Below are 23,536 nucleotides of genomic sequence, written 5' to 3'. Positions count from 1 at the left end.
TGAAAATACCCGGATTGTCCGTCTGTTTTGTGCGGCCAATAGAGCATGTGCACTTGGGGTGTCTGTGACCGAGCCAGCTAACTTCAGGGTTTTTACGCCTGATTAACCTGAATAGGGATCACATTATTTTCTGGTTTCTGATGAGACTGCCATGCTGCACAGCTGCAACAGTCATGCCCCTCTCTGATTGGTTGACCGGCCTAAATGCCCTGCGGCCCCCCCGGCATCTTCCCAAATTCCAGATTACAGTCCGTCGCTTGTAACCCTGCTTCAACGAGCTACCCCCAGAACTGCACTAATATTATCTGACTGTTGAATAAATCACCTTATAACCTTCATCTGATTGTCCACTTTTGGGTCCATCTACAAAACTTCAAACCATGGCAGTATACACAGTTTCACAGCCACTTTTTTGACAATGTAAGTTTAGCGGAAAAAGTACTTTCTGGCCACAGTGTGTCACGTGACGATGTAATTACAGTTTTGTCTACAGTGAAAACTTCCTTCAAAGCTGGCCCCTCGCCCTCATGGCCTGGTGTCTGTCAGTTCCAGCTCTGAACGCTGCAATTTTCGCCCCTTTTCAGGCACAATTGCTATCATGTGCGTTGAAGTTAAGACTGCTGGCATGATAGTACTTTTCCGTCCGTCTCTGCTCATGCAGCGCTCGAGCATTGTTCAGCGCTCAGTGTTGAGTTAGAGAGAGATTCTATGGCCTCTGTGTCATTACCCGATCCTTGACAGCCGCCTGATCTGCCCAGCACATGAGCAACTTTCAACAAATACGGGAAGGAAGTAACAGAGCTTTTTGTGGATGTACTCGGATGAGATACACACATGATCCGTTCCTTTTTAATATTCCATGTCCCCTGGCGCATTTTTTGAAGTCCAACATGACACACCATAAGACAAAAAGCAGTACATCACTTATTTTTAAGAGGTTTACCTGCATTTTAAACTCATATACACACTAATATAGGTGTGAAAATGCTATGTTTACTTGCTAATATGAAGTTCAATGCAGAAGACTATTTAATCAGCAATTTTCACTTAAAAAAGCAAAACAGAAACACAGTTTTCCACCATCTCTGTGAGACAAAAATTGCATCGCTATCAGGCTGTTCCTTTCTTAGCAGCTGTCATTTCAATTTCTGTCTGATGCAATCCACCTCCGCCCCAATTACCTCCAATTCTCAGAATCTGCTATCCACAGACATCGCACTCCACAAGCTTAATGTTCATCAGTACTTCATCACTAGTCTGCACAACTTACGATATGAATACTTCTGTAAAATGACGTCAAGATGGGTTCTAAATGCCAGTGCGCCCCCCCCCCACACACACACACACACATATCTCTTCAACGATTACTGTTGTCCACATTATATCACATAACTGTACTTATTAATCACGCCTGAGGCAATTCTTTAAATTAGTGTCTCCTGATTAAAGGAAAAGATAGATCTTTTTAATTGGCTATAGAAAGAGTTTAGCACACGTTGGGCATAAGAGGTTGATTGTGGTTTCAGAAATGTAGCGGAGTTAGTTTTCTTCTTTTCACAAGATGTGAGTGGGTTCAGCCGGAGTACATCAGCAAACGCTTGGTCACATCACAGCAACACGGGTGGTGTTGGCTGTTTGGTGACATAGGAAGTCCATGTGGGTTGAGCAGTGGCTATGGCAAAATTGACTGATCGGCAGGGCAGGATGGTGCAGTACTGAAACTAGCGTGATGGCTGACACTCCAAAGATGAACGCTTCCCCATTACTGCTTTATACCGTTTTTTTCAAGTATTTTCAGCACTCTCGCAATAACAACTAGATCACTTTCCATTTTCCCCAGAGCTCAACTACCAACAAGCACAGGACAAAAAGTGAGTTTACCCATTTATCTAGTCTGTGGTGGATACATGAAGGTGGATAGAAATGGTGCCAGACTGCCAGCCTGACTGCACTGCAGACCAGCCATCAATTTTCCTGGACATCTTGTGTGAGGTGGAAGACAAGATAGCAAAGTGAAAGCGAGGTCTATGGAGAACCAGCCCAAATGCTGACAGATTCATTATTCTAAGGACGATGTGCAAACAACATTTAGTTCATCATGATACATTAAATCAAAAACCTTAAACGTAACATACATGCTTTATGTGAAATATGATCAGAAACATACTGTTTCAGGAATTAACACCTGACAACATTAGGTGCCACTGGGCCAGTGAAACAAGTATTCAACAATTTGGTGTATTTCCTTTAACTAACAGACGGAGTGAGAGTCTCAGCGGGTTTTGCTGCCGCTGTGTTTGTTTTTAGTAACAAGAACATTAGTTGAAGAGTTACAGACCTGTTGCCAGAGACCGAACTTGACGGCATAGTTGCCTTGCACACATGCTGTGCAGTGCGCGTGTGCATGTGTCTGTATTATGAGAGCAGGGTCCTTACGTTGTTCCTGGGGGAAGATATTGGAAGTGTCTTCTCTCCCCCTAAAAAGCTGTTGAATAATTCACAATGCCCCAGTTTCTGCCCATTAGGTTGACACACTGCTGGAACTCTCTCGCCTGGAGTAGTTGACAGCTTTCTTACACACACACACACACACACACACACACCCGTGTGCAGAGGAGGTCACACACACTCACAAATACTCTCCCTTTCAAACACGCGCACACACACGACGCGCACGATATATCATATTTAAAAGCCTGTTTCCTTCTCCAGTTGTAGAAAACGCCGGCTGATTCTGTCACATAATCGTCTTCCTCCTGTCGTCATCTTTCTTCCTCTCTTTCTTTTCAGTCTTTTTTTTTTTTTTTTTTTTGCATTTCCTAACCCTCCCCGACTTTCAGCGCCTCTCATTTCCATTCTCGGTCTGTTGTCCTGTCTCCTCAGCTGCCAAATTTCCTCTCACAGGTTTTCTACGATGTATGCATTACTGTCACCTTGATGTCGCTATTTTGGGATTGTTGGCAAAACCTCTCTCTGCGCCTAAATCAGGCAGCTGTGCCACGAAATTTTGAAGACTCGAGTACTATTTGTGTTTCTGGCCATCTGATAAATTTAAGTCCGATATTCTCTGTCGTTTTGGTTCTGTTTTAGCCACCCGGGAGAATTATCTTTACCTGCCTAATATTCACTAAATGTTCACTAGCGAGTTGCCGTCTAAACGTAGTGCACAACAGAGACAAAGGAGACAACCAAGCTGCCAGGAATAGGACCAGGCTTTAAAGCCGGTTTTACATAGTGTTACGTCACATGATGCACACTGGCCTGAAAATCATTTTCCCCGTAAGCTTACATAACGAAAGAAATGTCTGCGAAACACTGGATACATATATTTTCCAGTGTCACAGCTCAGCACAACGTCTTGTTTCTCCAACATAATTTGAGTGTGTTGATCCGCTAACATTAAGAAAGTGTAGAAGAGTGTTTTATCTCCTCTCAAGCTGATGGAGGGCTAACTTAACCCGAACTTAGCTCCTCAGCCTGGAAAGTACATTTTTTGGGGGCTTCATGCGCCACTGAGCAGCTTTCATAGAAATAACCAGGGCTCCACCTCTGATGCTGTATCTGGATTCCATGAATTATAGGTAAGTTTTGTCACTCCTGCTAGCTTTTCCACTTGAGCTATAGAAAAGGTGAGCAGGGAAGATGATAACACTGTCCGTCCTCTTCAGTAAAGAGAAAAATGCAGTAAGGCTAATCAGCGTGCTGCATGTGTCTGCATTATTTCACCTTTTCTCATAGAAACAATGACCATAAGACAAAATAAGAGTAGCAATAACCTAACCTCCCTCCAAAATATGACATTATGAATACTCTAAAAACTAATGTTTAACCGATTCTGAAAACTGTACTTAAGGATCCTATTAAAAATTCAATAACTCTGTTAATTAGCTCAACAATTCAGTTTTTAGAGCTTTCTTTTGCCAACTGTAACGAAAAGAAGGAAAAACAAAAACAAAAAACAATTCCATGAGAGCAAAGAACAGAACAGAACGATCAGCTTTAAGACACCATACATCGTTGAAGAGCCAAGAGAAGCATTGGATGATAATGATCTGTGGTTGTCAAGAGCCACTCCACCCACATATAAGCCATTGACAATATAAAGATATTGATTGCAGCCACTTTAAGTGCATTCTACACATGTAACTAGACAATTGTGTCCGCTGTGAATCACAGGGCTGATGTCAAACACTGTTTCTGTACAGCTTTGTCATCTCTGGATTCCACTCATCAATCTCCCTCTTAGCCCATAATTGCAGCCTTTTCCATTTTTTATACACCACTTTTGTGCCTTGGAGACTGGCTGATGTTTCAATAAGCTCAATACTCTCTGAGAGCTAAAGTGAAACACAAGTGATGAAAGTCAATACAACTTCTATGCGGTTTCCAGGAATGCACTGTTCAAATATTGAGTCCTGCTTAAAATTTCAAGTCCATCTTCCAGCCGCTTCCTGGTGATGCAAGTTCAGATATTCAAGCCCAATAATTCATGTGCGGATATTAATGTTTCAGTTATGGTAGAGGAAATTAAACTGAATTAATGATAATCAAACTGCAGGTACTGTTGCTATTTCAAGCCCCAGCCGGAGAAGCTCAGCTGGAAGGAAACCGGTGAGTATCTGTCAATCTGAGAGTCCTGCTCATTACAAACTGCAAATGAAGTGAGTCTTTTTTCCTGGATGCTCATTTCTGTGGAAATTGCTTCATTTCTGCAAAACAAAAATGGAATAAAACATCTGTGTCGGGAGTTCTGATTGGTCTGTTGAGCATATATAGCTAATTGTCACTGCTTCTCCTAATGAACTCCACAGCGGGAGGCAGCTTTATCTCTGTATTTGTTTCACAAACACGGTTCACAAATGCTCCCGAGCTTGGAAAAATTATATTGGGCACAATGTTGTGACATTTATTTGTAATCATAATCAAACTTGTGGTTAATTAGTTTGGGTTAAATATGTGTCGCCCTTTGTGCGACATTTCAGAGGAATCGATAATTAGGCCAGCTTTGGAAACGTATTGCTTTGTGCAGGCATGACAGGGTGCAGGCCGTTAAAAGCCTCCTCTTATACACCACGTGTTTGCATATTTGTAAATTCTGAAATCCCAAATGAGCCGTCTCATCTTCATTATATCAGTCTATTCTGAGATCTCTTCATCCCTGGTGCTAATGATGCACCCGAATATCCTCCCTCCTGAATTCTCTTTTTCTCTTCTTCTTTTCTGTCCATTCCCCCCCCCCCCCCCGTGTCTGTGTCCGTGATCCAGACTCTAATGATGAGGCCATCCGTGTGTGGATACGCTGTTGGCTGAGGGGGCTGACAACGAGCTGTCCACCTACAGTACAGAGCAGCCAAGCACCAGCAAGAGAGTTATTAGGAAAGTATAGGAAAATTCACACACATTACGCAGTGGGCAGGAGCATGTAGCCGCACGCCGGGAAGCTGAGTGCAAGTTTTCATTAGCATGACTGATCCTCTGATTAACTCAAGTGGCCTACGCACGCACAATCACAGGAGACGGCTTGGAAGTAAAAGCTTGTAATCGCTGTGGAAAAGATGAAATCCCCGTCTGTGGTGACGCTCAGGTTCACGTGCTTTATCAGGTGCCTGCATTTATAAACCAGGGTCAAGGCCAGTAAAGGGGCAAGCTTTTTGTGAAATATGACACAAATCGCTCAAAGTGGTTTTACAACTAAAGGCTCAGCTGTGGCTGACCTTCAATTAAAGCCGAAATGGCCCTCATTTATCATATCATCGCTGACACCACGGGAAAACTGCACCCTGAGCGTTCGCTGTCACAAAATGGTCACAAAAAAAAAAAACATGACAGACAGCTGTGTGCATAAATCAAATTCTTTTTACTCATTGCAGTCCATAAGTGGAGGATATAATCATGCAGACATCTTAAAGATATATGAGTATGTCTTCTAAGAGCAGCCTTCAGAACAGTTTCAGTCATTCGGCTGTCATACAGCAGCCAAGCCGGAGCCCATTACATAAAGAATCTTTCAGCAAAAAGGAAAGTCTCCAGTGAACTGAGAGATGCCGGAGCTGGAAATCTATTTCTTATAAAGGTTCAGTGGTGTTTGCACCATGAAGGTTCAGTGGTGTTTACACTGGGTGATTGGGGAGGCTGAGGAATCGGCCTGACTTCATCCTGCTGCTGATGAAACCTGGTGTGTATGAAGGGCATGATCATGTTGAGACTCGGGAGCATTGTGAGGTTTCAGTGTTTACACCACAGGATGAAGTTGGTTTTGTGAAATGACCTCATGTGGCCGTCCCTGCAGAGGGCCGAAAAAACAATTGACAGTCCACATCACGGTGGTTTATAGCAGGCTACACACACCGGTCTGGTATGAGGGCCACTCGTAAAAAGAGATTTGTTCTTAAGTGCTACACAGAGGTGGATTAGACATTAACAAATGTTCTGTCATAGGAGTCAAAAATCAGATGCCTCTGTCTCGGTCCACAGAGAGGGAAAAAAACTTTGACTTCAAGTAAGATGCCTAAAGTGATAGTTCAGGTTCTTTAGTTGTGGGGTTGCATGAGTTTCTTTTCCTTAGTCATTGGTGTACCTGCAGGAGATGACTGTCAGCTCTCACCCTGTGTGGAGAAGCAGCGTGTAGGCACCGTTTTATATATACATATCTATATATATATATATATATATATATATATATATATATATATATATATACATTTTTTTTTTTTTTTTTTTGGTGCCTTCAGAAAGCCATGGGGCATGCACAGTTGTGCTTGTGTGTAGGATAACGGACATACGGTTGAGGGAATGTAGCACCAACAGAATAGGTTGTCTGATGGCAAAGTAAAGTGTCAAAAAATGTTCAAAATATAGAGTACACCCAAATGCATCTATATTTTATTTAGGTGTGCCTTCTTTTAGGTGACTAAAATACGTCTTGCTGTCTGTGCCGTCTATCAGCACAATGCTCTGCTTCCCTGTCTCTCTTATCCCCCTGACCTGAACAGCCAATCAGGGTGACTTCTTTCACTGAGGAGCCGCCGCTGGTTCCTCAAGCAACAAGGGCCGCCTAGCCACTGGTGCTCACTGACAGCCCCAACAACAGGATGTCTGGATGATGTGGGCTTCCCTTGTGGCAACTCAAAATAAATCCTGTAATCAATGTCGGACTGCACATTATTGAGTGAGACAGCTTTTTCAAGTGACTCGCGTGAGGACTTTCGCGATCATATCGATTCATGTTCATCCCTGCAATACATGTTCACCAGGATCAACTTATCTGGAGTGTTTCGACCCCGACCCACGATAAAATCTTATACGTTATACCCTCGCCATCCTTAACCCTTTTAGTCACTACTTAGCTGTCAGTCAACACTCCTTCATGCTCGGGTCCTCGTGAGCAAAATGAGAGTAGAAACCAAAATAGAAACACAGAGAGTGCAAGTTCCACCCAAACAAAGTGGGCAGAAATTTAAGATAGAAATACAAATGTTGCTGGTCATCAGCCTTAATGAATTTAATTCCGCTGCCTGGATGTGTGTGACCTGGCAGAATCATTCTCTTCCCATGAGTGTCACGCTCCATTCACACTGTGTTTTAGACTTGTGACCACTGTGACTCTCAATCACAGCATGTCAAGATTTATCAGTCTGTCTCTGCGTCTCGCCGACGACAAATTGTTCTGCACATCCTCACATGATTTATTGTTTTTCAGCTGAGATTTTACCACTTAGTCTCACTGAATAAGCTTCCACGAGACAGTAAAACAGACATCTGCTGCGATTCCAGTCAAAATGCACTCGTATAATTTTATTGATAAGAACAAATAAAACACTGTGTGAGACTGTGTTACAGCCACCGCGACAATACGTTTTATTTTCCTAGCCAGACATTTTCTTATGTCACAAAAGCATCTCATCTCGTCCGACAAACTGTCTTGTTTTCAGATGAGTTGGTTTGTTGTTGAATCAAGAAGCCTACGAACTGAAGTATGTAAGTTAGTGTATGTTAAAACAAGCGGATGGAGGGGGAATCTACAATGACTTGTTTCAAAGTAATTTGAGTGATTTAGGTCGAGGGAGCTCGAAAAACTAAAACTCTGATGTGTTTTGGCATCGAGCCTTCATCGGGGACAATAAACATTGGAGTTTTTTGGTGATTTTTATGGTTAAGGTTGAATTTAATGCGTGGGACAGTGACAACCATTACTGTATCTATACCTTTATCCTGTGCAGGGTCGCAGGGGAGATGGAGCCTGACTCGGGTCGACACGGGTGGCTGCACCCTGGACAGGTCTGTAACGGCGCTGACACAGACAGACTAATAATTACACTCACATTCACATCTACAGGCAACTTTTAGAGGGATTCACAGATAAAATGATCTTGACCAGATTAGAAACTATTGGTAAAAGTATATGTGGAGAAAACGGAACCACCTAAGCAGGATTCAGTAAGCTGAAGTGGAGCGATTTTTATCACGCCTGTTGTTTTTTTTTTAGTCTTTTTCCTTTTTTGTGTGTGTTTTTTTCCCCAATTGTTAACACCTCCTGTCATATCAGATACCTTCCCCACCTGCGCTCTGATTTCCCTTAATGTGTTCCCACCAGTCACCTGATCCCCCCACTCACCAGCACACCTGTTCCCCATTATCGTTATCTCCCCTTCATATATACTGGACCTCTTTTGCCAGACTGTCTAATGTACGGCCCAGTATTGGTGTTCCAGCCTTTGTTCCAGATTCATTCCTGCCTGTTCCTGACCACAGCCTGTTCTCCGTCTGGCTACCTGCCCTTTTGCCTGCTTAGTTTGCCCCCACTGTCTCATTAACAGGTGCCTAACTCTGCCTTGAACTCTTACCAAGTGAAAGATTCCACAGCTTTTAACCACTCTGCCTCTGATTCCTGCTTGTCAGTCCACATTGATATAACAATTTTAGCTTTATCACTTTGCAAAATGCGCTGAAACATACGTGTTTAGCCTCAATATGGTTAGGAAGTCGATATAGGACTGGGACAGAGGTCGGGACTTTAAGGGTTGGTGTTGATGACAGTAACAGGTACGAAGTTTGCATTTAAGTGCACCGTCATCCCTTGTGTCAGTTAATTCAGCCTTGTGTGTGTTTCCCGAGCTGTCAGGAGGTGGCTGTAGGAGGGTAGATGTCCATAATTGTCAGACACTTTAACATCTGCGGTCTGGTATGTCAGCACTACACAGACCGGTGATGAGACGTAGCCCAGTCAATGACAATCACCGATGCCAAACACACACACACACACACACACACACACACACACACACACACAAAGATTTCACTTTGGCACACAATGAAACGAAAGCAACCCACAGCAGTGATCCATAAAAACACCCTGCAGGCCTGGATCATCGTGTTATAGGGTTGTCAGTCGTTTAATATGAATGCTGCAGGCTACAGTGTCTCTTCAAGCAATGATGGACTTGTCCTGCTCGTGTGTGTTTATTTGTAAATCGTGTACGTGTTAATCAAACTTGACATTACCATGACGTTGTATTGTGGACTGCTGTTCTGAATTCTCGAGCTTGGCATTGCGGTTGTCGCCATCTTCTTTTTTAGGAGGTGACCAATTTAGACGAAAGGGTGGAGCTATGGAGGATATACTGCATGTATGTAGAAGTATGTATGTAGCCATGCCTTGAAATATATTCTGATTCATCATGTAATTTTCCTCATATAATAAAATAAAAAAAAAAATAAAATGCTGTGTCAACGAAGACTACCATCTAGCAATTAAGACCATAGTGTAATTAGGACAATGTTTACTGAGGGAATAAAGAAATAAGAAGTAGGCCTCATCTCTCATAAGCTTACTGGCCATTGGACAGAAAGCAGGTTTAGGAGACTTTATGCAGCACATGATTCTCTCTTTTGATAGTGATGGGATGTGCAAATAAGGCTTTATTTAAGTCAAGACACTCACGTCATGTTTTCACTGCACTAAAAGAAGTGTTTGTTTCAAAACTTGAGAAACAAATCAGTGCGAGCTGAGGTGACACAGGCTGTCTACAAGCTTACAAAGCCCCCAGACAGAGCACCGGACGCACAACATTTGAAGGAACAGGAGCGCATCAAGAAAAGAAACATTTGCGAAATTCACCTGAATCTAAATGCTAATGCAGGTGGAAGCTGGGGAAGAGAGGAAGTTAACTTGTGGTGTAGTAGCCGAGAGGAAGCTGTGATGAGAATTGAGATGACCCAAACGTTTTACCAGATGTGGACAACCTAGTTGATGAGGACAGGTCACAGTCATATGCATGTCATGCATTCCTAGTTACCTGTACCATGAGGCACAGCAGCCTGGATTTTCATCTTGGACCACTACTGTCACTGTGGTTTTGTTTTTGTTTGTTTTTTATTGCTATTAGCTGTATTAAAACTTTGGATTGTAGCCGGGCTGCTAGCTGTGGCCATGTTGCTAACCCAGTCTTTGTGTGTGTAAAGCTGATATGAAATATTCAACACTTTTACTTTTGTGGGCCCACCAACCCCCCACCCCCAAAAATGAAAAAAATAAAAGCCAGAAATAAAAAACAATAAAAGCCCCTTGTTGCAGGCCCAAGTGTAACATATTTAATCACATAAATAGTTTCTCACCTCCTCACTGTAATGGTCTCATTCCCAGTGGCGATGAAGACAGAAAGTCCAAACTACAATAATAGTTGTGTACCGATATGGTTCAATGGTGGGTGAAAAATGTGTACAGTGAGAATGTCTGGCACTCCCTGAACAGCCACAAGAGCCGGTAAGTCTGGTGAGTCTGTGTCCTGATTATGAAAGCAAATTGTTCGACTTTATGAAAAGTGTCATGGGACGGAGCTCAGCCAGACTCACACATAAGCGGTGGCCTCATTCCCTGATCTGTACATTCTAGACACAATTAAGCGGTATAGTCCACCCTGTTGGTTTGATGATGATGTTCTTTGCTATGCTTGATTTTCTATTTAGGAAAAAAAAAACAAAAAAACAAAACAAAACAAAAAAAAAACAGATGACATCAACAACAGCCATCTGTGCCTACATGTATCTAAAAAGCCAACAATGTGCATAAGAAAGGAGTTACAATATAACTGTGTGGGAAAAAAAGTTATTGTAGGTTTTCTGTGTGCTTCTGTTCTTTAAACTGTAAACATATAAATTTATCATGATTTATCATATTTGATTGAGATTCAGTTTCTATTAACTTCAGACCTTGACACATGGTTTGTAGCACAAACAAGATATAGAACTCTCTGCTAACTTATGACTTCTGGCTTCCGTGACTGTAATAACACAGGCATCTTAAATATGGATGGTGATTTAAATAGAACTTGATACATCATTTCAAAGGTTACGTTGCCTCTGAGTCACTTCCAGTCACATTCGGGATTCTGAGGTCCGTATCACGGAGCAGGATTTGGGCCTCGTGCCTTCCTGTTGTACGGTAAGGTATGAAAGTACCGCTTTGAATTATGCATTCAAATGTATTTTTCATGTGCTCATGAGTCTGTTTGACACTGCCGGGGTTGCAGTTGAAAGATCGAGGCACAGATTGTCATTCTGTCTTAAGAATGTTTCCTACACGTATGAATTTAATGTAATACACGTAATGTAATTATACGAGTGTCTGTTAACAGTCAGTTATCAGACGTTTAACTTCTTCATGGGTATACTGACTACTTTTTTAAGTTTGCTCTCTGTTTATAAACTAGTCTGCCTCACTGCAAGTAGACATATCCATATTTAAGATTAGTCATATGCTGTAAAAACCTCCCACCTCCCCTTTAATGCGAACACACTCGTGGCTGGATGTGAATAAGCTGGGATGACTTATCGACTTGATGTCCATCTTTTCATGTGGCTGCTTAGCATGATGGCAATTGTAAGGCTGTCTTTCTGATACCTAGACTCACTAATTCTGAGTGTTGGCTTATTTCATAGTACAGGCCTCAGGGACAGGTGAGGGAGAACAAGCGTGATTAATTAGAACCAGTAAAAAACACTGGTAAACGAACCGAAACGACACTGTCAGATTACACAAAGGGGGGCTCATATGAGAGACACTCATGCAGGCAGGTACGAAACAAAAAGTGAGGTTCATCCAAGAAAGTTGAAATGAAAGTCTATAGATGGAGCAGCAAAAGGAAGAAAACAAAACTGAAGATATCCAGGAAAGAAAAAAAAACAACAAAAAACAAAGTACAAAGTACAAACCAGAATTAAACAGGAAACAGGAACCAAAAGCCGGAAACGCACAACGGAAGGATGAGACAGGGAGACGCAGGAACACAAAACAGAACAGACAAGTTGACAAAGAGTAACAGGAAGACAAGGACTTAGATGCACAAAGGGTGATTAACTAATAGAACACAGGTGAGGAGTTAAAAGAGGGGGAAAACAGACAAAGGGAGGAAATTAAAAACAAAACATGACACATGAGGACAGAACTTGAGGACAGGACTCCAATAAAAGTGCTGCACATTATGGGTATCTTCCTGTAGCATGCCATATTACTTCAGGTGGCGGTGTTAACTTTCAGGCTAAACTTCAAATTTCACGTTGAGCTTTGTGACCACATCTTCCCAAGCGTGGTTAAATACAGCAAGACATTTAAGCAATAAACAATCTCCAGTTACTTTCTGTAAAACTTCATGTTATAGCTTTAGTTTCAATATTGTGGAATCCAAGTTTTCATTTGTCACAAGAATTACACCTGTGATCTACCGCTTTCTGCAGTCTTTTTATTACATCTATATGATAATCTTATCAGCAGTGATCATTTTTCAATTAAGCTAGAAAAAGTAAATGATAAGATGTTTTTGTTCATGTTCTTTATTACATCCAGGAAGTTGTCTTGCCTTAATATCTGTTTTCAGCAGTTTGTACCAGAAGCCATCCATCCCCACTGTATCACATGCCATACTGTAATCAATAAGAGAAGGCAAAACAATACAAATCGATATGTGTCGGTAAAAGGATGTGACCGGTGGTGGAGCAGCTCTTCCTACAACCTGCCTGAGTTTCTTTAAGGATTGTATTATCCACACAGAGCATACACGTACATACACGAGCATGCATGTATTTTGTTGTACTGTTGCTGTTATGTACGGTGTCCTTGAGTGCTTTGAAAGGCACCTTCAAATAAAATGCATTATTATTATTATTATTATTATTATTATTATTATTATTATTATTATTATTGTTATTATTATTATTATTATTATTATCTTACATCCAGTGCATTTGGTTTAGCCAGTCAACTCCAGATAGTGATACCTGTGTATAATTATAACCATTTCTGGTGTCACAACCATGAACACCTGTTGAACAATTGAACAAGTGCAATTATGGCGTATATTAGATTTTAAACAATTACATATTACAATTTACAATCACGTCCTTAATTATTTTTACAACAGAAGTGTCCAAAATCTGTTCAGTACATGTACTTTGTTTCTATTTCAAATCTTAAACATATACCAAGCTTTCCTTCAGCGTGGTGACACCATCGATTTGATGTGTTTTGATGTTAAATGCAAAGAATGACACGAGGCATCAGAAGATCAGGGAACAAAGGAACACATTGAAATTGCTTCTCAGCGCTTTTTGACGGTTCGCGAGGCTTTCATGACTAAACGCTCCTGCAGTTTAGGTGTCAACTACTGGATTCACTGTTTCTGAAAGGGGCTGTTGTTGGACCTCTTTTAAGGCTGACATGCTGCTAATTGCCATTCAGCCGAATGTGACTCACCTTCGGCTCTATGTTGCCGCCTGTGTGATCTGTTGCTTCAAAGCTTGCCCTTTTCATGTTGTGTTTCAATTATTTTGTCCATGCCTCCGAGCTGCAGACTAGTTCAAAGGGAATTGCAGCATGTTTGTGTAGCCTGTCTCTGACCGGTGCTAATTTGCTGCAACAAATTTAATTTCTCATAATGTTAATGATGTTAATATATGCTTTCTGTCTTGCATTTGGAAAACAAAAAGGATGGCAGTGGCATTATGTGGCTGAAGGACACGTTTTCTTTTTCATGTGCAGCACTTTCTGATTCTATAAAATTGCCAGCGTTGAGCGGGGAGTTTCATCATGTGAAATAAATAACATTTGAGCTTTTGTTATGTGTCTGTGTGAATGTAGAACATACAGAGAACAGCCTATCCTCCTGACCGCAGCGAATACATTTTCCACTCCAGATATGAGATTGATCTTCATGGTGCAACCAGGATCAAATTGATAAATGCTTTATTTTTCAGGGAAATTGGTGCAGATTATTATTTTTATTATTTTTTTTTTTTTTTGGCAATCCAAGTGGGTCACGCACTTGCTTGATTAATGAGGTCTCACTTGATAAATGTGTTTGCTTGGTCCGTGTAATAAGATAACTCGATTCAGGTGTTTGATTTTTTTTTTCTTTTAGATTATTATTTTTTGCATGTCTGATTTATTTAGATAGTGACAGCGAAGGGAGACAGAAAAGACGAGAGTCAGTGACATGCAGCAAAAGGCTCTTAAACATATTATATTTAATGAATATGACGTCTAACGCAACTAGCTCACATTTTTTATTGAGGTGATCACAATTAATCCTAATGTTTCAAACAATGTTCGAACCCAGAGAACTCCACAAGTTAACTCGGGGTGATGGTGCGGTTCATTTGGTAGCCTGACACTTTGACTTCAGTGATAAACTGAGGACAGACGAATTCATAACATGAAGAAAAATGAATAACATTAGCTACATTAGATGGTTTATGTCTATGTTTGCATTCAGGTCAATTACTAAACTCAGCACTCACCAGAGACTCTGGTTCTACCCCGTTTTTTTGCCCTCTTCCTGTTTTACATTCACATTGTTTGTACATTTCACTCCAGTCACCAGTCAGCATTACAGCACATAAGTACCTGACAATGGAGGTCAGCTCTGTAGATCGCTGCCACGGTCAGGTAGATAAATGGGAGTGAAGATAGATCCACTCCATTCCACTCGGCCCTCCCAACACAACACTCACACTTTTTTGTTTTGACAGATACACCCCAGTTCGCAGAATTTACATTTTATGTGTTTGAAACACGTGACCAACCAGGACGACTGAGGTGTTTAATCATTTTCACCACTTAGAGTTAATAGTTAGTTCTCTTTTGCATCTGTGGGGGGGGAAGCAGTAAGGCTATGTGGGACAACTCCAATTTGTGTCAGAGTCTCACCCCCTTACAACATTTGGATAAACAGCCGGGCACTATACTGTTCTATATCGTTTTCAACAGGGCCCCCTCACAGCGAGTGTGGCCTCACATGCAGCCAGCAAAAGCGAAGAGTCTTTTAGCATTCATGTATTCACTCAGAACTCAGTCAAAGAGGCAAAAGCTGAGCCAACTGGGGATCTCTGGGAAACAGGTCTCGTCCCATTTCATCCTTTATAAATCAAAGCACACTCCTGGACTTGGATTGAGAACAATGCCCGTGGAATGGGACGCCATCCATCCCGGCGCTCAATGCAAATGCAGTGGCCGTGTTTGCAAGGGTGCACGCCTTCACGTTCATTTGAACCGCACGTTAAGCGTTGATGCTGATGCTGCAGCAGGGAAGTGTCAAATGTGACTGCAAGGTGTCGACCTCTGAGCTCATTAGGGCTGATAAGTTGTCGAGGAAAAATGGCGGTGGCGGGGGGGGGGGGGGGGTGGAGGGGTGGAAGGGCGGGGTGGCAACCGCATGGTTAACGAGGGAGCGCCAGAGGAGTTGGAGCTTTGTCCTTCCCTCTACACTCAGCATCTCTCTCCTGGATTCCCCGCTATTGTTCTCTAATAAGCCCGGCTTCTCGTGGTTGCTCACATGCCTGTTTGTGTGTGTAACATCCGTCCATAACAACATCATTATCAGGTTTTGTTTGAAGCCGCTCTCTCCTCACTCTCTCTTGCCTCCCTCGCCCCCCCCACCCCCACCCCCGCCTCATCTGCTCATCCTTGGCAGGCGTCGTGTACGCCGGCGCCGAGGAGAGGAAGCAGGGGGAAGGCAAAGGAGGGAAAGATGTGGAGTGAAGAAACTGTGTTGGCTGCATTAGCATATCAGACACATGGTGAGGGCTGGAGATTGGGTACTGGAGCAGATGTCGATTTACATATTCAGCATCGGGCCAGCGGTGCATGTGTACATAGGTGTGTGTGTGTGTGTGTGTGAGTGAGTGGAAAAAAAAAAAAGTAATGGATGTCATGAGTGTGAAAGAGGCAAGGGTGGAGCAGAGAGCAAGAAGGGAATGAGGGTGGAATCTCAATCAAGAAGAAACGCATCACACCCTCCACCTTGACCAGTCGCACGTATTTCACTCTGGGAAAGTAAATTAATCACTTTCCCTCTGCTTTGTTTTGTTTTTTTTTTTCTTTTTTTGGAATAAGATTAGCATAAAAGGACGATGGCTGTGATTGACGGGTGTGTTTTGCAGACTTTTTGGCAGCCTTGGGGAGCTGATCAAAGCCCGAAAAGCTGTCTGACAGTATTGATGTAGTTAATTAGAGTAAACACAGAGCAGTCGCATGTTGCCTCGTTATCTGTTAGCCACACACACACACACACACACACACACACACACACACACACACACACACACACACACTCTGTGTGCTAATACGTGTTGTCTTTATATCTCTATTCACCAGTCTGGAATGTGAAACCGCTCTCATCTACCTCTGTCTTTCTGCTGGTGTGTGAGTCCTTTCAACATTTTTTATTCCTTGTCTTATTTTTTCTGTTTTATCTCTCGACTCTTTCAAACTTTCAGGCTCTCCGCCTTTTTTCATGCTAACCCCTACCTTTCGTGTTCTTTCTGGAGCCTCCAAACTTTGTGCTTTATTCAGTTTCTCTCCATCTCCCTGCCTCTTCCTACAGGGAGAACAGGTGGTTGCAGGGAACATTCCAACCTCGGAACGGGGAGGAAGCGAAACACACGCTCAAGCACTGCGGGGCCGAGTGTACTTTTGAGAGAGAGAGAGAGAGAGAGAGAGAGAGGAGGTGGGGGGGCCGAGTGTGTGTGTGTGTGTGTGTGTGTGTGTGTGTGTGTGTGTGTGTGTGTGTGTGTGTGTGTGTGTGTGTGTGTGTAATGAGAAGAGAAAACAACAAAATTCAAAAAGAGCGGAGAATCTGTGCAGGAGTCATGTTATTATTGGGTTAAAAAAGGACAAATTGTCACATCGCGGTGAGGTTTGTCTTGTCTTGGGGTCTGTCTTGTGAATTTCATGTCTTATTTTGAAAATAACTCTCCTCTCGTTTCAGGTCACTTGCCCTTCCTCCTGTGTCCCTGGTCTGACGTCATCCCTAATCCTTGATTGTTCTCACCTGTGTTCCCTTCCCCCCATGTGTATAAAGTCCTTGTCTGCGTCGCCAAAGTATTTCGTCATTCCGTCGTCTACTGAAGCCTTGTTCCACAGCCTTGCCTTGCATATCACGTTAAGTATTGTCACGTTTTATTTTCTGATTTTGTCCTCTCTAGTAAAGTGATTTTGTGTTTGATCATTTTCTGGTTAGGATTTTGTGTTCCAGTTTAACTTTGTTTATAGCCTTTTGTTTTCCTCCTTCTGGAGCGTTTTTTGTTGTACCCTTTTTAATATAGAGAGAGTAGTTAAGTTTCATAGCCTGCGTGCTTTTCCTCTTCGGAGTGTATTTTTGTTTGTTAATTTGTATATTCTAGAATCATAGTTCAGAGTAGGTTTTCCTCCTGCGGGAGCGCTTTTAGTTATTGTGTGTTTTCATGTTTTGTTCGTCTTGTGAGTCCTTCAGTATTTCATAGCATTTGTTTCATCATTCTGACTAAAGAGCTGCAAAACAGAACAATAAAACCTGACATTACATCTGCCTATTTTGCATCTGAGTCCTCTCTTTTTTCTAAGCCTGACACAAATGTGAAATGTCAACACGGGTATGGATGAATGAAGTAGTTTTCTCAAGGGGTTCATAACTATAAAGAGATTTTACAGCACTCTGTGTACACACAAACCCAATGCTTAGGGCCACAAGCAACAATTATTCTTCACTGTCGATTAATCCGTCCATTATTCTCTCGATGAGTCAATAAGAAAATGGTGAAGAATGTCGTTCAGTCTTTCTTCAAGCCCAAAGTGACGTTCTCAATGTCTTGTTTTGTTCACAACCCAAACAAGAAACCAGCAAAAATTCACATTTAAGAAGCTCAAATCAGAGAAATGACGGAAACCACTTAATCAAAATGGTTGGCGATTAATTTGATCGTTGACATGTAATCAATTAATGGCTGCAGCTCTACCCAGGATGATGCGTTAGGGATCGGTAATGATTCTAGCAAACAAACTCGGATGAGGGGATCAAGGTTACGTAACCGAAACACTTTATTCTGCTTACTTCTTGGTAATGAAGACGTCATTACTTGCAGTTCTGTATAGGTCTGCCACATGCCGATCCACTGCCCCGACCGCCGCAGTTCTTCCACCACTTCCTGCATAGGCATTGTATGTGAATCGTGAGGCGCGTAATCGTCCAGTGTGAACCTAGCAATACTTGGCTGATTTGCACACAATTCAGATTTCAACAGGGCTACAAAGAATTTTCACTGAGGGAGTTTAGTGCAGACCCTTGGGCTTACACGGAGGACACAAAGAAGGTGGAAGCACTGTGATTTTTTTTTCTCCTCTGCACTTTTCTAATCACACATAGAGCTTTTGTCTATAATAATCTCATGGATTAATAACATGGAGCTTTTTATGTCTATCCAAACAGGGCCCCAACGCCACTGACGCTGGCATGTAGAAAAACAAAAGGCAAGCTTTATCTGTCTTCTCTACAAAATAAAACAGGAAACAGCCGAGTGTCGCTTCTTCTGCGACACTGAAGTTAAAAGGACCATCACCTCGCCTGATTCCCAGATGCTGAAACTATTCCGGCAGATTGCGCGTCAGCCGTGGAGGCACGCTCTGACCAAACAGCAACGAAAGGAAGCGGCCGATGCTTTGTGACATTTCCAACTCTCCTGTGTGTCCTTAGCATCAAACTGCCACTGTGGATCTAGCTGCAGTATAGTGCACAAGAGTACAGGTATGTGTAGACGTGTATATGTAAAGAGAAGTTGTCACTCACAGTGGAAGTGGGATTCCAACCTCCTCCTGTCCACACGTCAAAGATTCTTGGGCAAGGCACTGAAGACTCCTGATGTTCAAGGTCACGACCCTTGCATGGAGGCTCGCTGCCATCAGTGTATGCGCGAATCTTATTTCTAATCTTATTTTATCGAAATCATTGTCATGTGTCTTGTTGTGACTGTCCACTTCCTGTCATTTCTCACCCTCTCTCTGTGTTTCAGTTGTTCAGTCGCACTTGTGCATTCAAGTCTGTCTTCTTCCCTCGTTTGTCTAATTTGTTCCTGGTGCCACTGTGTTTGCTCCTCGTGTTTCCTGCCCTGGCGTTCTTCTGCAATCCCGCCAGTGTTCCCCGAGCTTTATCCAGGTTGGTAGTTTTGTTTTTTCACGTTTGCTTTCTGGATGTGCCCAGGCTTGTTTTTGTCAGTTTGGTTGCTTGCCTATAAATTTTTTTTGGACCACAGCTTCTTGTCATTAAAGCTCGCTTTTTGTTTTTCTACCTGTCTGACTGTGTGTCGGGCATTTGGGTCCCTGCTTCATAGCCACAACACAACATGTAGGCACACATACACAATACACCCTTCACATGCTAAAATATGTCGATAACAAACATACATGTACACATACATCCACAGCCAACATGCAGTATACAGTGTAGAATTTACTGCTTACAGTGTTATTAGACTCCTCCCTGGGGCAATCTGTGTTTGTGCCTGTGGCTGCAGAATATTCTCCCCTGACTGACCATCTTTCAACACAACGGCCATCCAGGGGTTTCGGTCTGTGTGTTTGTGCCTGTGGCACCGCTGGTGGAGTGATACTGCTGCCACCCGCAAGATTGCAGCCACCTTCAGGACCTTCCTCTCTGTCCTCCATTTCTACCGGTTTCAATGCTTCATCCACACCTCGCAATCTCTCCGCCTCCCTCGTTTTCTGTCCCTTCGCCTCTCTGGTCATTCCTCTCTCCCTCCTCGCCGTTTGCAGGTCCCACTTTCTTTATTCTTTCGTGTCCCCTTTCATCTCCTCCCTCCTTCTGTCCCCCTGCATCAGACTCGGTCTCTCACTCAATATCGTATTGATTGGTTTTGCTCAGTGCTCTCTGACCTTGCTGTAATAGTGCCAGAAAGGTCACGGCAGATAGATTTCTCTGAAAAAGACACTGTCATGTTCGGTAATCTATTGTTGCACCGTGCCAATTAACGACAAATAGACCTTCCTCGTTTTTTGTTTTTTTTTAACGGACTAAATGCGTTTTGCTACGTGAGGTCCTCCGGCGACGGGAAAAAAAAAAAAAAAAAAGGTCTTTGTGGCGGCAGGCGCATGAAAATGGACATGAGAGAGATCACTAGGCTGCTGTGGAGGATGCTGAATAGCAGCGTGAAATAGAAAAGGGGCTTTAGGAAAGCACAATTGAAATGCATTGCAGTGCTGAAGGCCATAAATTACACAGAGAGGGAGCAGGCATACGTGGATATTTCTGTCTCTTGCTCTCTGTTTTGCTTACATTTCTGTCTCATCCTCCCCGCTGAATTCACTGTTGATACGTGAATAACGGGAAAACACGCCCTCCGGCCAGACAGACCGCCTCGAGTCCCTGAACACACACTGCAGAGTGCAAATACACACGGCTACACGCATAAGCTCTGTATCAGCTGCCCCAGAGGAATGCTTCCTTCACAGATGGTGTGAGAAAAATTTGGTGCTTCCATAGTGACACCCTCATGAAACTTTCAGCCCCCAGCCCCATCCTCGTCTCTGCATTTCAATTTTAGACATTCCGTCCTCCTCCTCCTCCTCCTCCTCCTCATCCCCGCTGCTCAGACTTTAACACTCCTGTCATCGCCCTCCCCTCCCCTCCCCTCCCCTCCTCTCTTTTGATCACCCGCTCATTCTCGCCTCTTTTTCAGTGTCCTTATCGGCGGCCGCGGTGGCCACTACCCACCCTCCCTGCACCGCACCGCCATCGCACCCCCCCCCCCCCTTTAAGTGCTGCTACAACTTCCAAACTTGTCTTCCCTCATTCGTCCGTCCTTCGCTCTCTCCAGCAGCTTTCCTCCTGTAGCTCCTTTTCCCTTTGCTTTAAGGTCAGACGCCTCACTCTATTCCCTCTCTCCCTCCCTCCCCCACTTTGTCGGTCCCTCTCTCCCAGTTCCTCTTTGAGCACAGTGCTGTCATTGAGGCATGACTCTCTGGGGGTGCTAATGTAGGAAACTGTTAGCAGACATGCCACTGCAGCTTATACTTGCTAGCAGGACCTAGGACTCCTTCCTCTTTCCATGCTGTCCCTCTCTCAGCTTTGCATTATACATTGCAGATAGCGAAAGTGCACGGAGGAGAGCGCCTGGGTGCCACTGCGATTCATAAAGGCCCTATCTGGTTGTTGCCTGGTTTGACAACCTATGAATCATAGCCCCTGTCATGATTTTTTCAGTGATTTAAATATGGCAGTGCAGTGCTCATTGACTACTGTTTCCAGCTGAGCCAGTCACAACTTTGTAGATGGGATTAAGACTGGAGACATCCTGTGCCGGGAGCCCAAAAGAACATAAATGCGACAAGATTGCAGCAGCCAAAGAGATTGAGGGTCAACTTAAAAGCAAATAGTAAGATATTGCTATAAAGTATAATAAATCATGAAAACAAACTTGCAAAATGTCAGGAAAATAAACTCATAGGTCAATATTTGACCTTTATTTGCGTTACTAAATAGAACTGTAAACTGTAAACCATATGAAATCAAGCCAACTTGAGTCTCTTTCTTTCACCAAGCTAATATGAGACATTCGTGATTCAAACTCAACATAAATGAAATAAAACTCTTTGAACATACTCCAGGTTTACAGGCCATTTTCACCTGCTGCTGTTGGTCATCTCCAAAGCCATAGTGCTGGTCAGAGCTGCTGTAAATCACCTCCTTACTGTAGGCCCATCCCTTGTCCTCAAACTGACCTCTAGTGGTCCTGTTTAGTCCCATTTTGTTGTCCAGCTGTGTCGCCCGTGGTTATTCCACCTGTGATCTGAGGTTCCAGTCCAAGCAAACTCTCAGGCCACCGGCTTCACAGCTAGCTGAGCGATGAGCTAAGTGGCTAAATATAATCACCCAGCTGTTCAGGCCATATTTCACAAATTGCACCTTTAACCCATCCCAGAGGAGCAGTGGGCAGCCATCATGCGAAACCAAAATGGTATTGACGGAATGAATATACCAATCACTCTTGATTGGTCAAGATACATTTCTCAGAATAACAACACTTTTCTTCATATCAAAGACTACAGATTAGTGTTCTGTTGCTGACAGATGACTGCAGGGATTTAGTTAATGAACTGAAGAAGAAGCTTTTCATACAGCATACAGCAGCTGTGAACAACAGCTACTGTAAGAATCATCCATCCATCCATTAACTGTGCAGGGCTGCAGGGGGCTGGAGCTAATCCCAGCTGACACTGGACGGGTCGCCAGTTCATCACGTTCATGTTTTAACCATAATGAGAGTTGTCTTTGATGCATATTCTTCCACTGTTTCATCCACCATTTGGGCAATGTTTGATTTAACTAGTTTATTAACATTTTAAGCACTATTTCCAAATATTTGCACCAAATATAATATAGTTTGCTGTCATTGATAAAATGGTTCTGACACATCTATATTCAACACAAATTTCCCATACACTATTATTTTCTGAATACTATTTTCCCCTCGATATAGGAAGAAAATGCTGATGACGTCATCTTTTGCACAGAAGTTTTGAGAAATGTACACATTATAAGTTGATTCCAAAAAGTCTTAGTATACATATGGATGAAGCCTTTGTCCAAGTTTCCCACAATTATACCACCATTTAACTTTGTGCTGCTGCATTTGAATGAACCTTCCACCTGTTTGTGTCTCTCTTTTCTCTTCAGCATTCTGTACTGTGCAACAAAGTTCCCCACAGACGGTCGAAAGGGATTTTTCAAGCTGGAGAAAATACCACACTGAGCACTGCCAACGAAAACCCGGCCCAATTAGGTTTAATTAGGCTTCTTTCTCACCAAAATAACCTGTGCTACCTATTACATACATAAAACTAATCATTGCATCAGTGGTTTACAAAAAGCTTCAGCATAATATTTTCATGACTGTGATTATGGCGTTGCTTAGCTCAAAGCAGTCAAAAGCAGTCACACTAAGAGCTTCTGTACTTCTGTACCACACAAAATACTTTAATCATCTGGCAGGTCTCCGTGATCTGTGTGTACTGGGACGCCTCAGAGATCAGTTCAACAACTGAGCAACAATTCAACAATTTGCACTCTGGCTCAGTAACAGATGAACAGGCTTAGTACCCAGGTAAACCTCGGTCAACTGTCCTGATTCCTGTCAAACTTACACACTAAGAATGTCTATACTATAAAGAAAAACAAGTTCACAAAGTGGTTGAAAGACACCCTTACCAGGTGGAAGG

The sequence above is a fragment of the Acanthopagrus latus genome, chromosome 3 (assembly GCF_904848185.1).
Source record: "Acanthopagrus latus isolate v.2019 chromosome 3, fAcaLat1.1, whole genome shotgun sequence".
Lineage (NCBI taxonomy): Eukaryota > Metazoa > Chordata > Actinopteri > Spariformes > Sparidae > Acanthopagrus > Acanthopagrus latus.
Note: the sequence above shows the minus strand (reverse complement) of the source record.